This window comes from Equus caballus, chromosome 9 (genome assembly GCF_041296265.1).
Source record: "Equus caballus isolate H_3958 breed thoroughbred chromosome 9, TB-T2T, whole genome shotgun sequence".
Lineage (NCBI taxonomy): Eukaryota > Metazoa > Chordata > Mammalia > Perissodactyla > Equidae > Equus > Equus caballus.
Genome location: NC_091692.1, coordinates 7,722,093 through 7,737,514, shown reverse-complemented (window position 1 = coordinate 7,737,514; position 15,422 = coordinate 7,722,093). Strand labels below are relative to the sequence as shown.

General features: G+C 44.5%; 1 long non-coding RNA gene across 4 annotated transcripts; it reads right to left on the bottom strand.

Annotated features, from left to right (window-relative positions):
* Positions 1 to 1,155: 1,155 nt before the first annotated feature.
* LOC111774911 (uncharacterized) lies at positions 1,156 to 13,149 on the bottom strand. 4 transcript variants are annotated; one of them, XR_002810220.2, is made up of 6 exons: positions 13,066 to 13,149; positions 9,752 to 9,834; positions 4,449 to 4,665; positions 4,005 to 4,192; positions 1,729 to 1,859; positions 1,156 to 1,618 (listed from the first exon to the last, which is right to left on the bottom strand). It is a non-coding gene; the product is annotated as an uncharacterized lncRNA (long non-coding RNA). The 4 variants fall into 4 exon arrangements; XR_011421222.1 differs by lacking the exon at positions 4,005 to 4,192 and having other exon boundaries at positions 1,156 to 1,621; XR_002810222.2 differs by lacking the exon at positions 4,005 to 4,192.
* Between the last annotated feature and the right edge of the window lie 2,273 nt (positions 13,150 to 15,422).

Sequence of the window (15,422 nt, the reverse complement as noted above, 5' to 3'; positions counted from 1 at the left end):
AACAGCTGGGATAAACTGTCTCTTAAAAGGCTGTCTGAATGAAATGCATCACTTTATATGTGGGGCATTTGTAAGGAGGACGGGAGTGAAACTCGAGAAGATTATGTGATAACCAGACTATATCCTGTCGAGAGAGAGAGTGTTTCTCTAATAACGCCAAGATGAGCTTCTCGATAGCCTACCAGATAGCCATCTTACGCCCAGCGTCTCCCTTCATAAATCTTCCTTCTTACTCAGGTTTTCTGTAGATTTTTGAGGATAGAGCTCATTTCCCTGGAGAGACAGCCCTAAGGAAAGATCTGGAATTCCTCCAGTTAAAAAAAAAGCCACTATTCTGCTTAATCAACATTTGCTCCAACAGAATCAATATCCTGCAGAGGGTGGTTCTCATTGTTCTAAAGTCTGTGTGCAGGTGGCAGAGCAAAGATACGGTTCCTGAGAAAGATTTGCTGAAAAGGAAAAGAAAATATCCCACAGAAGAGCAAAAAAGCCTCCCAAACTCTCCTTTTGCAAATAAGACTCCTTTTGTGAGATTCTGCCTGGTTTTGCGTTCTCAAGAAATTTCAGTAACCTGACAATTAGGCAACACCCCTCTTCCCAGAGTTGTCTATTATTTCTCACTGAAAGGGCTCAGCCACTCACTAAGCATCTAATAACTTACTGGTCCCCTTTGAACCTTCATTTTCTTTATCTTTGGTAATAGTTCCCCCCCCTGCAAGTTGTAAATGAGATAGTGTGCATGAAATTAGCTAGCCCACTGTGGACACCCCATAGAAAGCTCCCCACTTTACTTGGTTTACCCCAGACTAGATAGGACAGGGATAAGCTTTAGAATCTGAACTGGGTTCAAGTTCTGGCTTCTTTATTTTCCATGAGGTGTCCTTTGACAAATCCCTTAGCCTGGTGTCTTCCCTGAACTTTAGTCTCCTCATCTGTCAAAAGTGGATAAAAATGGGATAGGACAGGATAGGACAAAGATAGGATGAAGTTACCTCTCCTCATTTCAGATAAGAACCTAGTGAACAAATATAAATCTTGTAATAGACATCTGTATATTTGTAAATTGTAACGCACATAAATCTTATTAGTTATAATTGTCAATAGTCTTCACAATTGAATAAAATACATAGAATACTATTGAAACCACAAATATACTTAAGAAATCAAAGGAAAATTTTTATTTCTTAGAAAACTATTATTATCTTGTTCTAGTTTTGACTAGTTTTCTTAACCTGTTGACTCTTTTTGAGGAAGGCCTTTATAAGAAGCTGTGCCGACTGAGAGAATTAAAACACGTGCTCTTGAGCTACAAGGAAGAAACCCAGAAAATGAAGGTCTCTTGAAGTTCAAAATATATGGAATACCAAAGAATTCAGGAAACTCCATTTGAGCCGAAGATTATTTGTGTTCATGGCACTCACTCATCTTTCTCTGTTTGGGCTCCGCTTCCTGAAAGGGCTCATGGAGCTCTGTGATGCAGCGTAGGTGGAACAGCTGGACATCTTCCTAGCCTCCTGGTGTCACAGCTTATCAGTGTTGATGGACAGAGTACATAAGGCCTTGCCTGCCTTGCTGACCAAACAGAAAACACACTCCTCGATTTCTACTGTGCTCTTTTCTTCTTGCAAAGGAAAAAGAAACTTTATTTATGACACTGAACCATGTAGGAAGCAACGAATGCGTTAATGTCACCGGGCAAATTCCATCCCTGGACCTCATTGTACTCACCTGAGTCTTGAGTCCAACACAGTGAAATTTTGATCACCCTCAAAAGAAATAGCATAGATATTATGAAAATCCTGGGCACACAGGAGCGTCCTTTTGATTTAACCGGACAAGGAGTGGGGAGTTTGAAGAATCTGAGAATTGAAGAATGCACACATTAGATAAAGCAAATGTATATGGTACAAAGAGAACACATACCCCCACACCCCACCATCCACTGATGAGTCATTTCAGAAGAATTAATCTCCACAAATTTTGACTTGGGGTTGAATGTTTCAGATTTCCAAATATATATGATATGTGGCAAGGTTTTAGTGAAATGCATTGCTTTTGTTAAGTTAATTTACATCTCAAATGAGAAAATAAGGGTAACTCTGAATTCACTTCCTTATAATAATAAGGTTAATAGGTAAAAATCAATGAATTCCTTTATTGTTTATTCCATAAATATTCAGTGAGTACCTACTGTGTCCCAGGTGCTGTGCTTGGTACTGAATATACACTGATGAATAAAACAGATATGGTCCCTACCCTTAGGGCTGACATTCTGATATTAAAACAGTGCAGCTTCCCTGCCTTTGGGCTAAGGAAGGGGAGACTGGTACAAGAAAACCATCTCCATCCACATGGTAACTTCCACTATAAACTGGACCCTTGGGTAGGAAAGAGTCTACTTTGTCACTCAAGGCAAACCTGAGGCCATCAGAGCAGCAGCCTGGCGTAGCCATTAAGAGCACATTCTTGGAGTCATACTGTCTGGGTGGAACCCTGGCTTCTCCACTCTCTAGCTATGTGCCCTTGGGCAAGATACTTGATCTCCCTGTGAATCTGTAAAATAGGGGTCATATTAATACCCACTTCATAGGGCTGTTGTAACAATTAACTCAAAACATACAAAGCTGTTAGAATAGTGCCTGGAAAACAGCAGGTGCTCAATAAATGTTAGCAATTCTTATTCCTATCTGACCTCATCTCCCATCACAGCTCCATACACAGCCTGGGGTCCAGGCAGGATTACTTCCATTCCCAACGTCCATCACAATTTCCCTCACCTGCCCTCTCCCCCCAGCCCCGCCATGCTTTTACCCATGGTGTTCCATCAGCTTGGAGAGCCTTCCCATGTCTTTTGTTCCCAGCAGACTTTCCTTGCATCCTTCAAGCCTCAGCTCAAGCTTACTTCCCCTGGGAAAATCTCCTTACACCTGACTGCCAGTGGTTGGGTGCCCCTCCACTCCGTTCAGCTAACAGCTGTGGATCATTCTAACATGCTAATGCACACTGGACTCGAAGTGCTTGCCTGTGTGTTCCATCTCACCAGATGGGGGCTGCTATGAAGCCTTAGGAGAGGTTCAGTGAATGGTTGTTAACTGAACAAATGAATTAGAGAGTAAATTGATGGAAGGAAGGAAGGAAAGAAGGAAGGAAGGAAGGAAGGCAAGCTGGAACAACCCCATTGGGATACTTAATTGTACCATGTGGAGTAGACAGTGAGATAATAAATCCCCTTGAAGAGCTCTGAGCCCGGGGGCTATTGCCTCCTCCAGATTCTCCAGTGCTCTTCCATTGGCCTAAAGACATAAGGGCAACCAGAGATTGAGCTAGAAACAGGGAGCAGAGAACCTTTCATACGACTTTACCATCCATGAACTCTGACCACATCAGAGACCCACAAGCAGTCAAAGATGGCATGTGCACCAAGCCTCTGTCCTTAAGCGCAGGAACCCGAATGTTTCTCAAGAAGGATGGTTGTCCATAGCTTTAAGGGCAGATCAAATCGGGAAAGTGCACAGTTCCCCCTTGGCAGCAGTTGCATCAGAATACTTCTCAACAGAAAGGACCTTAAGCTGCAATTCAAGCCCGTGATTGTTGCCCTCAAAATTGGCTCATTCTTTCAGTCTCTGGTTCACCAACAGCATTACATTTTGATTAACTATTTGCAATCCCAACTGAAAAATGAAATGTTGGCTTCCCAACACCAAAGACCCCAGGCACGTCAGCATTTTCCAAACACACGCTGAGAAAGGGGAGAGGGGACATATTATGTTAGAATATCATAGAGACCCAAGTGTTACAATAAAAAAAAAAATCACAGAAGGACTTATTCACCGAGACGTCTGAAAAGGGTAGGTATTGTGTTCATCAGCGCAGAAGTTTCAACTAACAAGAGCTTTTAATTCCCCCAATCTGAATAGAAACAATTAAATGTTTGAAAAACAAAGTCTAGTTTTTCAAGTGTCAAAATTGAGATCTCCATATCCTGTTCTTATTTTCTCTCTCACCTTTCTTAGTCTTCTGCGTATGAACTCACTTTTGGTGCCTAATGAGCTATCCCCATATCTTGATGTCTGGTGGCCAAGGTGAGCTCCTTCCATTTTAAGGAATAAGACTTTCTGATTGCTGTCCTCAGAACAGGGTCATTGCTGTGCTTGCTCACTCACTGATTATTTATTGACCTGGGGCAGATATTCTAGTAGGCAAAGGAGATGAAACAGTGAGCACAATCCACCCTCTGCCCTGAGAAGTTGTGATTAGTTTGTGATTTGCTGGTGAGAGACGATTCGCCTGTGTGTGCCTAACGTTGACAAATGTATTTTGAAAATATCCCACAAGAACTGAAGATTTTGTAAAAGTTAGTTTTTGACAAAATGAAACACTTGTGTCCTCTGGCACAGTATCTGGGATATAGTAGGCACATGGTTGACATCCATTTCTTGATTTCCTACCTTTGAAAATCAAGTGGTGTTTAAGATCAATTTGGGGTCTTGACATTTCCGGCAAAGCATGGAATTCTCCAGCCCTGAGATGCTGTGTAGTAGAGAGGACAAGGGCTTGGTCTTTGGCGATGCCTCATCTGGCTTTCAACCCTGGTTCTCTCTGCCTCTCGGTACAGCAGTAACGGCGAGGAAGTTGCTTAAGCTTTCTAAGCCTTAAGTTCCTCATCTGAAAAATGGGAGAAATGGTACCTGTCTCACCAAGTTGTAAGACTACTTGAGATCAAGTAGGTAAAGCTTTGTTCATGTGAGTCTGGCATCAACAGCAGCTACTATTTAATGTAAATAATCATCATCCTCAATTTATTTGCTTTGGGAGATCAGCTTATTTATAAAAACATGATTTTCTCAAGGCAAAACATGCCTATAATTTGCAATGAAACATCAACTCCAGAATGGAGGACTGCGGGATTCTGGCATCTTTGTCGTCTTTCAAGATGTATTGTGACAACCACCTCTCCCCCAAGAATCCTTCCCTGCCCTAGCAGAAGGGAGTTTGGACCACAGCAGCCCGGGGCACTCTCTTTCAACGTGATGGATCCGAATCTTGCTCTGTATTCACCTAACTTCCTTATCCAAGAGGTGTATCAAGTCTGAACTAGATTGGACGTTCTTTCAGGTTCTCATTGATGCTTTCCCTCTTTGTTAATATGTCCTCCCAGAACACTGCCTTCGGGCTACATTTTCTGGGACCAGGGTACCAACTGGATCTCCCCATCCCAGGGAGAGCCAGACTCCACTGTCAGTGTACCCACATCGAGCAGCCACTCTGTGGGCACCCTCTGCCTGCCTCTGTTGGTCCTCTCTGGGTTATTGTTTTCACTCAGTTCCATGAGTTCCTTGCAGCTCCGTACACAGTAGGCAGTGCATTCTTCTTTGCACAGCCTGTGATTGCGGGAAGCCAATGGCCTCCCTGAAATTACCCTTGGAAAATCTTTAATATAAAACAGTAGTTCTTGACTCTAGGGAAGTCTCGGACTCTTGAAACTCCGTTGAATACGTAAGAGCTCTCTCTCTCTCTGGGGCCGAGAGGAATATATAACATTTTTACATATGAATTTTTAATGCAATTTCAAATGATTCACAGACCCCCTGCAGCCTTTCCATGTACTGTCTTGGGTATCCACCTAATCTAGAAGAATCCAAAACAACTCCTGAGTTCTCGCCGGGATTCTCATTGTCTCTTTTTGTGAATCTCGAGAAACCCAGCAAAGCGGCGAGCTCTGCAGAATTCAGACGTGGAATTGGCTCACGCACGGTGGACCCTGGCTCTGCTCTGAGTGTCCCTCTCTTTTACAGAGAGGTGATAATTCATCCTCCTGGGGACATCCTGGCCAGTTTCCTCAGGCCCAGACATTGTGCAAACTCCAGAAGCTTCTCAGTCTAAGAAAAGGAGCATTCTGCAGAAAGCACACTGCATCATAATAAACACGGATCTTTAGTGAGCAGTTGTTTGAGGTCATTTTCTCAGCAGCAGCAGCGGGCTCAAAATTGATGTGCAAACCAGAAGATTAGGGAGCGCCGGGCAGCCCCAGGGGCTGTTTTCTGCCCGGTTCAAGGGAAGCTGCTGTAGGAATTTTTGCCTCCAGCCTCTCGTTGAGTGACAGGAAAAGAAAAAAGGATCATTTGAAGGCTCCTCAATTCAAACGGCTGTACAGAATGCCAGGCCCTCGCTGCCCTAGAGAAAGCCACTCTGGTGCCAGCTTAAGAACAAATGCGTTCCCACTGTCTCCTGGAAAGGCTGTCCCCACCCCTGCTGAGGGGGTGGATTTCAAAGCAGCTGACTTCTTGCCCTTTTTAATAGGACTGCAAGTGTTCCTGTTTTAATGCTAAAACTTTCCCCCAATTTTCCACTCCTCCAAGGCCTTCCCAAGAAAAGCTGGTATTCTGGGTCACTGAAATGGCGTCAGATTATTAAGCAGAGAAAAGAGATTAGAGGGACGGTTCACAGCAGCAAACACAGTTAGGGGATTGCAAGCTCATGCTGCATGGTAACGAAATGCTGTAAAACATCAAACCCTAAAGGTACTACTTAAAGCCACCAGAATCCCTTCGGGAGTGTGCCTTCTGCAGCCATGGATCTAAAAGTCCCACATCTTTCCCATACTTTCATAATCATGCCTCCCTCTTTTAAAGATACACACAGACTCCTCCCAAACCAGGGTGTGTTTTGAATGCTGACCGCCCCATCTCTCCCTGACACCGCAGAGCCTTTCCTTCTAAAATCCCCGAGTCTGCGAAGTCTGGCCAGCACGCTGGGGAGAGGTAGACAGTCATTAAGTCAGCCGTTAGCTGCTGTGAGCTGACTTGGGTGTTTCATCGCAGCTGCCTGCCTCCGTCTCCCCAGCCGCCCTCCCACGTCTTCCTATGAGACCGGCTGTGTGTGTGTGTGAAGGAGGTGCTGTTTCCCACAGCTCTGATCTAATTCAGCTGAAACTCAATCTCCGTGTGACCAACCTCAGCCAGCGCTCTCCCACCCGCCGCCGGGCTCCCCTCTCCAGGATGTGTGTGCTGCCCATTGACACTGTCAGTCCCACAGCCTCCCCTCCAGCAGCCCCTGGGTGTAGACTTACGGTGTCAGTGGGCCAGCCTTGGGGGCTTGCCTGCTGCCCGGACCCTCACCCCTCATCCCCCATGCTCTGAGGGGAGACACCCTATACCTGCCACTCAGCGGTATGAATGGGGCTTGTGAGTTATCGCCGGGGAAAGGCAGCCGAGCCAGATGAGGCTGAGAACCCGAAACAGATGGAAAAGACATCAGGCTGAGTTTTCCGTGGATCTTCAATGCCCAGAAAGATTTATGACCCCTTTTAACCCCCTTTTAACATAGGTTGCCCTGGGCTTGTTTTATAGCAAGGAAACAAGCCTGGCAGTCATACAGAAAACCACCAGGCGTCAGAGCCTGCCCCAGGGTCTGCAGACCTTGCTTCCTCTCTTTGTCCTCTCTCCCTTAAGATCCATGCCTCAGCCTCTGCATTTGGTGGGGACATTGCATCACAACCTCTTTTTAACTCTCCATTCCCGGATAGCCCAAAGTGACCAGTCGCTTTGACCCTAAATGGTGTTCAATTTGGGTGTGCATCTTTATACTGAACAAGGAAGTGATAAATATCTCTTAGAAAGATGGAGATTGCAAGGGTCCAGCACTGGCCAGCAACACAGTGGCCTTGGCTTTTTTTTTTTTTTTTTGGCCTAATTGTCACGTAATCACGTTATACTGGATCAGGCGCACTTTCTTTTGATGGAGAAAGCTTTGAACTATGCTTTGCACTTCCTGCAAGAAGAGGATTTCTACCTCGGGGCAGGGAGGCACAGGAAGGCAGACGCTTGTGGGTGCCTTTTACAAGCCCTGTGAAGGGAAAGGAAAGGGGTTTACAAGGACGTCATAATTAGGAGTGATGTGTCAAGGCAAGCAAGCGCCTGAACCTGACCCTGCTCATCTCCTCAGTGGGGCAGGCGGCCTCGGAACGCAGGAAATTCAGCCCGCTGCAGCACTGGGCACCCAAGCCGTTTTGCAATGCAAAGAAGGCCAGTGATCTCCCCGGCTTCCATACACTTACACAGCGGGAAGGTGGCGTGCAAGGTCACACGTTTATTTTTACTGTTGTTTTTTTTTAAAGAGCGATACAATTTGCATGAAAAGATTCCTTTTGGCTACCAACCAACTAGCTTGCTTATCTTGATATATGGATGAGAACAGGCAGGGGGAGCTGGAAAGCGTTTTCCTCACCTCCTCCAGACTCCCAGGGCCTGGGTGGTGCCATCCTGAACATCAAAACTGTCCAATGTGGTGAAGAGAAACGCTCCATTTGAATTCAGTCTCAGAGAGAGTTTACAGACTGCTGTGTCTTTATATATTTTTTTGGACAGTGAGTAATTACAATCAGAAGTAAGAAGAAGTCTTAAGCACTTAAAAAAAATTTTCTGAGTTATTCTGGTCACAGTGAGGCTGCATCATGCAGGGAGGTGTCATGAACTAAAGAAACACGGCTTTGAGCGAGGAGCCTCTCCCCTGCCTGGGGAAGACGGAGATTCCTGCAGCCAAGCTCAGAAATAATGGTCTCCATGAGTCCTGAGAAAACTGCCCAAAACATTAGCACGTCAATCTTAAGGAAACAAGCCTGCCTTTTACAGACTTAATTTCATATAATTATTTCAGAGTTTGAGTCTTCACAAGAAAGAGGGAGTGGAGGGAAAAGATCAGAAAATTGAAGGGGATGAAGAGAAGAGGGATGAGATTGTCTTTGTTTTGAAGATTCCCACTCTCCCCCTGTGCCCTGGGCTCCGTCTGTGCTTTCATCTTCTGGGAGCAAATGCACCGCACACGCAATAGCATGCGGAGTGGCTCGGAAGGTACGGATTTCTGCTCATGTCTCTCTTTAAGGGACACTTTACTAAAGCTTTCTCTTATGTTTTGGGTCCTAGAATACCAAATGTGCGGCAAAATGAGGCGAGAAGACCTGCGTGCCAGTCTTCAGTCCTGCCTACTAAGTCGCAGTGTAGTTGGCCCAAGTCCTTAGCGCAGGGGAATCAAGTACGTCTCTAAAGTGGAAGTAATAATACGCCCCTGCCCACCTCTGAGGGCTACAGATGGGAAAACACTTTGGAAGGTTAAAAACGCTGCTCTACAAATTAAAGGTATCATTCTTACAATAATAAAGTTTAACTGTGATTAGTATTCTGTAAGTATCTAAGTTTAACTCTTACTAGTATTCACAGAAGAATCGGATGCATAGAATTTGGTAAGTAAACAAAAAACTTAGACATCATCTAGTTGATATAAAATGCAAATTACAAACCCCCATCCTCCAGGAATCTTGATTCAGTAGCTGGAGAGTCCAGCCCGGGAATCTGTATTTTAAACAGACACCTTGGGAGAGTCGGAGGCAGACAGTTGGCAACCAAACATAGAGAAGGACTTGGTTTTGCAAAATGAGGACATTTCTCATCCTCCCGCTCCCTGACTGTGCCCAGGCTCCCGTTGGGGCTGGGTGTGAGAAGAGAGCCCATTTCTTGCACATCCCTTCATTAATTTTCAGAATCTACAACATGAAGGACGGGAAAGAAACAAAGCAGAATGGGGGATTATGTGGATGGGTTTGGTTTCCCTTTAATGATGAGAAAAATGCATGTCTGCTCTGAGTGGATGATAAGTTGATCCAGAAAATGTTGCACAAGTGTTCTCTGCTAAGCTGCAGGGTCAAAGTTAACGATATAAAAGAAAATATACCTCCGTTTAGTTGAAAAGGACTTACGTTCAAGGCATTGCACAATGGGGCTGGTATGGGTTACACTCTGTCAAATGGCCCTGTTCATTTATTCAGCTTTCCACAGAACTCTGCCAAAGAGGACAATAAGGGAGAGAGGGAGAATTAGCTCTGTGGTCACAGTTTGTTTTTGCACCTGTGGTTTTTTGTGTGTTTTTTTTTAATGACAATAGTTTGAGAATATCATGATGATATTTTTAACAACAGTCAGTGAAATAGTTTGTATGTGAAGTTGGGATAACGAAATGAAGGACCTCTCCTAAAAGGAATCTCTTTTTTAGTAACCATTGCCTACTCTAGAATTAAGTGAAAACAAAGAACGAAGCTGAGGAAGAAGTTTCTAGAAAGATAGATGAATCCTAGAAATCTGGGAGTGACTTTTCACCAATGGTAAACTCATTGGTCTTGCGACTTTCTATTTACTAAAACTTTCACTTGTGAAAATGAGCAAAAACATTAACAAAAATGGCCTCTGGGAAATCAAAATAGAGAACTCACAGCCTCTTCAGTTTCTCATAGAAAACCCTCAGGTCATTCTTCACAATCCTTCACACACAGTTCTAAGACACACATACACAAGTGCTCAAGTGTGCATGTGTGTGTGTATATTGGTCTTCTATGCCCATAGTAAGCAATGAAAATTAGAAAATTCGGGTGGAAGAATTTCTGAAGATAGGTACATTGATAACCAGGAGTGATAGGTACTGGTCTGATAAAAAGCAAGGAGACAGAGAGTATATTTAAAAGTATACACGGGCCGGCCCAGTGGCACAGCGGTTAAGCGCACACGTTCTGCTTCAGTGGCCCGCTGGTTCAGATCCTGGGTGTGGACATGGCACCACTTGGCAAGCCATGCTGTGGTAGGCATCCCACATAGAAAGTAGAGGAAGATGTTACCTCAGGGCCAGTCTTCCTCAGCAAAAAGAGGAGGATTGACGGCAGATGTTAGCTCAGGGCTAATCTTCCTCCAAAAAAAAAAAGTGTACAAAATAACTTCAGAATCGCAGAAATCTAGGACCATTTATACCCACAAAAGACCCCCAGGGCCCTCCTGGAGTGCAGCAGGGTACCAGACCTTTGTTCACTGTCACAATCCCAAGACATCAAAAAAAAGTTAAATTATATTCTATTTCCTCTGTTTAAGAAGATACTAAACTGTGTATTTTAGAAAGATTTCCATTAAAGCGGTTAAAGTTAAAGACGTTTCCACACTGCAAGTGGCCAATCCTTATCTTTCCAGAACTCTCCCTTATTCAAAAACACTTTCTTTCCAAAGGTTCCGCTTATGCAAGGTTCGTCTAAGGAGGAAAGATTGGGGCTGGGGGCGGCGGAGGAACAGCTGTTTTGAGTTAAACAAGAAGCATGTTAATGACAGCACAGGAGTCAGAAAGAGCGTCGGGTTTAGCCTGCCGGTCCAAGGAGTAAAGCACTAAACGGCGGAATGAAAACAATTATTCAAGGTCTGTGATAATGGACGTGAGGAGGGAGATTCCGCGGACAGCGTTGATGAATGAGGTATCCAGGGCATAGCACCATCCCCCAGCCTCGGAGGCTGGAGGCGGAAGCGGGCAGCACACGCGCTGGGCGAGGAGGAGCTGTGGGAACGGCCCAGCCCCGGCGAACTTGCCAAAGTCTAGGCTCTCCAGAGAGCGTTTTCTGAGAAAGGTGATAACCTGAACCACAGGTGGGCCGTGGCAGGGGCAAGAGGGGAGAAAAGAGGATGCTTTCAGCTGGAATATTAATGATCAACATAAATGTCATGATTACTAGGAAAGTTACAGGCACAGAGACACTAAGGGAAAAAAAAAACCTGGTCTGTTATTTTATCTTTACAGTGGTTCCTACGAGAGGGTCAGCGGGTCGGGGGCGGAAACTCCCAGTTAATTATCTCCGCGTGTCTCTAAATCAGCAGGATGCCTGTAGTAAGTGAGCTCCAGCCTCTTTGCAAGGAGACCCTGGGCTTACTGGTGCCGACTGGGGAAGGCCAGGAATGTGGAGGAGGACGCCCAGCCCTAACTTCCCGAGGAGAGGAGAGAAATTGGCACCAGGTGCCCCCACCCCCACATCCTGCTTGCCTCCCCTTCTTGCACCTACAGCCCACAGACTCTGAAAACTCCCCCCAAATCTCTTACTGACTGGGGAGCTCTGTCTCAAAGGAAACGGGACTGAAACTAAACTGTCCCTATTTTAGAAGTGGAGGAGTGTACACGGAACATACTCAGGATGAAAAACTGCTGTCACGGACACTAACCCTAATTTCAGCCTTAACCCTTCCCCAAGCCACGTGACAAGAAGTAGCCACGTTTAGGACTTTGAAACATATAAACCCTTCAAAAAACTTTTTCTAATTCTGTGTCACATCATCTAATTTATGTTGTAGATTATAGGAAATGCAAATACACGATATGTTTTTTTTAAAAAGTTGGGAGGTCATGGCCACCAACAAACCGCTATATAAATAACTCCTAAATCCAGCTTTCTCCTCAGCCCTGGACCCCTATTTCCAATTGCCTACTGGACATCTCTACCTGGATGTCCCATAACTTCTCAACTTTTGTACTTGAATTTGCTTTCCACCCAACGCAGGTCTGTGGTCACCTTTTCAGCCTGGTAAGTTCTTGAGATGAGGTGAAACTAAACAGGCTGGATAATCATAAACATATTGTGTCACCACACTAAAGAGAGAGATTGGCAGTGGCTGATTTTCAAGGATATTTATAGGATTTAGAACTCCGAGAGCAGTGTAGACCTACTCAAGGATGTGTGTGCCGTGGTCCCTCACATCAGCAACCCTCCTGAATCTTGAGTGCTTGAGGAGAAGGGTAACAAGACCGCAGGAGCACAGAACAGGCACTAACAATAGTTTTTAGGACTGTCAGAGTCATTTAAATCATGGCCCTGGGGGTTTTCCATGATGGAAATATGGTATAAGAAAACTTCGGCATTGAGCGTTGGCCTCTCCATTCTGGGCCCTTTGCCCTGAGGATAGAAACCTGTTCACTCACCATTCTAAAAATGATCCTGCCCACACAGTCTTTCCTCATAAACTCATAGAAAGCAGAACCTAAAAGGAACATTAGAGATCTTCCAGCTCAGCCCATTTGGTACAGACCAGGCCATGGAAATTCAGAGGCGCTATGCTCACGGTCACAGAAATCCAGGGGCAGAGCTGTAACCAGAACCACGGTCATCTGTGGTGTTCTGCTTTCCTTTCTGCTTTCACAATCACCCAATGATGAAGAAAAGTTAATACCCTCACAGGGATATTTACACTTTAACAGGGTTGAAAGAATCAAGCTAACCTGCCTAAGGGTGGAACAGCAGGGCTCAACCACAAAGCAGAGCAGGTGTTTATAGGCTAGCTATCATGCAGCTCCACATTCTAGAATGCAGCTCTTTCAACATCACAGAGGTCTAGCATTTATACAAAGCTTCGCTGTCTCTTGAACTCCATTCAATATTAACGCCTTCACAGCTGGAGAAGAAAACACCCAAAGGGACGACACCGTACTACTGCGCAGCCTACACGCTGGAATGGGATCCAGCACGTAACCTGAGTGTTCCTCTCATCACGTGCAGTAATCTACATTCTTTCCCCCCGAAGAAAATTGAGGCTAATAAGAAACTCTCATTTCCTTTTCTAGTTGTTCTTGGTGTTTTGTTGCCAATTTGCTGATTGCTTAGCTACAAATTGGAGCAGGAGGAGGGACTAAGGCTGTGGGGTGAGGTCACGGATGTGCACTTGGACCCAGGAGACGTCTCTGTTTACTCACCTTGGTGATTGCCAAGTCATCTCCCCTGGGCGGCCTCATGAGATGGCCAGAGAGCCAGCACGCCTAGTAGCAACCATTGCTTGTTGAACATAATCTCACTCTCTTCTCACATCCCCATCCTTTCTTCCTTAAAGATTGGAAATAGCTTTGCCATTTCCACTTACCTACATCCCTATCTTCCCCACTTCCTTGCCACTTATCTTAGCAAGGTAAATGCAAAAGAAGCTGTACTCAGAAGACGTGTGTCTAGTATATCATGGGTACGAAATAAGCACCCTGACGTTAATCGCTAGATTACCGTCCTTTCCTGGTGCCTATGAATCAAGAAGCCCTGGAGAAATCTAGATGATATCAAATGACAGACATTCACGTAGATTATACACGATAAAGATGGAAATACTACTTAAATGCTAACAAGAGTGAGGATTAGGATTCTAGATTGGATTCGTGACTCACGGAGTTTTCCACAGCTCCTAATACGGAACCCACAGGATATTTTTCAGGAAGGACCCATCCACCAGCATGAAATTCAAGTTCTGCTCCATGTCTTTAAAAGTCTTGACTGTTTTGCAGTCTACTCCGTCATAACTTCTTGTTTGTTTTAATACAAAATCTTCCCAAAACTTCTAATAAAATGCATGCTTCGAGAAGATGCACCATGTTTATTCTGTGACATTCAATGGCCCTGTCACTCTCCAACATGAGAAATCAAGCTCAGTCAGCGAGGGAACCATTGAAAGAGCAACCTGTGCTCTTTGCAGGCTTGGGTTACCATTTTGTTCTAAGCCTTTTTTTCTCCATCAACTCTAAAATCTGACAAGTGTTCCTGTTGTATACGTGCACTAGGACTTTTGGAGTGCCATCCAGTCTGTGCCATTTTTTCTAAACTGTTTTTATCCACAGTCTTGCTAATAAAAATATATATGTATATATAGGAGTATGTATATGTATATACATATATATGTCACATCTGTGAAATAAGAATGGAATGATTCTTTTAAACGTTCAAAAAAACAAAAATTTTAAGAAAAATTCTGTAGAAAGTTTAGGAAATAAAGTTGTGGAGCTCTCTCAGACAGTGGTGCAAAAATATAAAGAAATGGAAAATAAGGGGTGAAAAGAGAAGACAACTAGAAGATCAGCCTAGGAGGTACAATATGTGAAAAATAAAAGTTCTAGAATAAGAGAACAGCAGAAACAGAGGAGAGAAAGTAATCAAAGAAAGAAATCAAAAAAAGTTACCTGAGTTTCTAGATGGAAAGGGTCTGCTACCTGCTTAGCACAATGAATGAAAATAAACCCACACAAAGGCATATCACGGTTAAATTTAGACTGAGGACAAAGATTTTACAAGGGAGAGAGAGAGAGAGGCAGAGAAGGAGAGAAGAGTTCATGTGCTAGTGATCACAGACCATGTGACCTCAGACTTCTCTACAGCAACAGTGCCCATGACCCAAGACAGTGGAAGGATGACTTCTAAATTATTTCCCACCTTGCAAAATAAGAACCAGATGTGAAAATACAATAAAGATTTTTTAAATACACCTGTTATGGACAATACTTGTGTGCCCCTAAAAGTCACGTGTTAAAGTTCTAACCCCGAATGGGGCTGTATTTGGAGATGGGACCTCTAAGCAAGGAATTAAGGTGAAGTGAGGTCATAAGGGTGGGGTCCTGATCAGATAGGATTAGCGTCCTTGTAAGAAGAGACACCAGAGAGCTCGCTCGCACTCTTGCTGTGCACCAGCACAGAGGAAAGGCCACATGAGGACACAGCAAGAAGGCAACCGTCTACCAGCCGAGATGAGAGCCCTCACCAGGAACAGAATTGACCAGCACTTTGATATGGGACTTGCAGTCCCCCAAACTGTGAGAAACTAAATTTC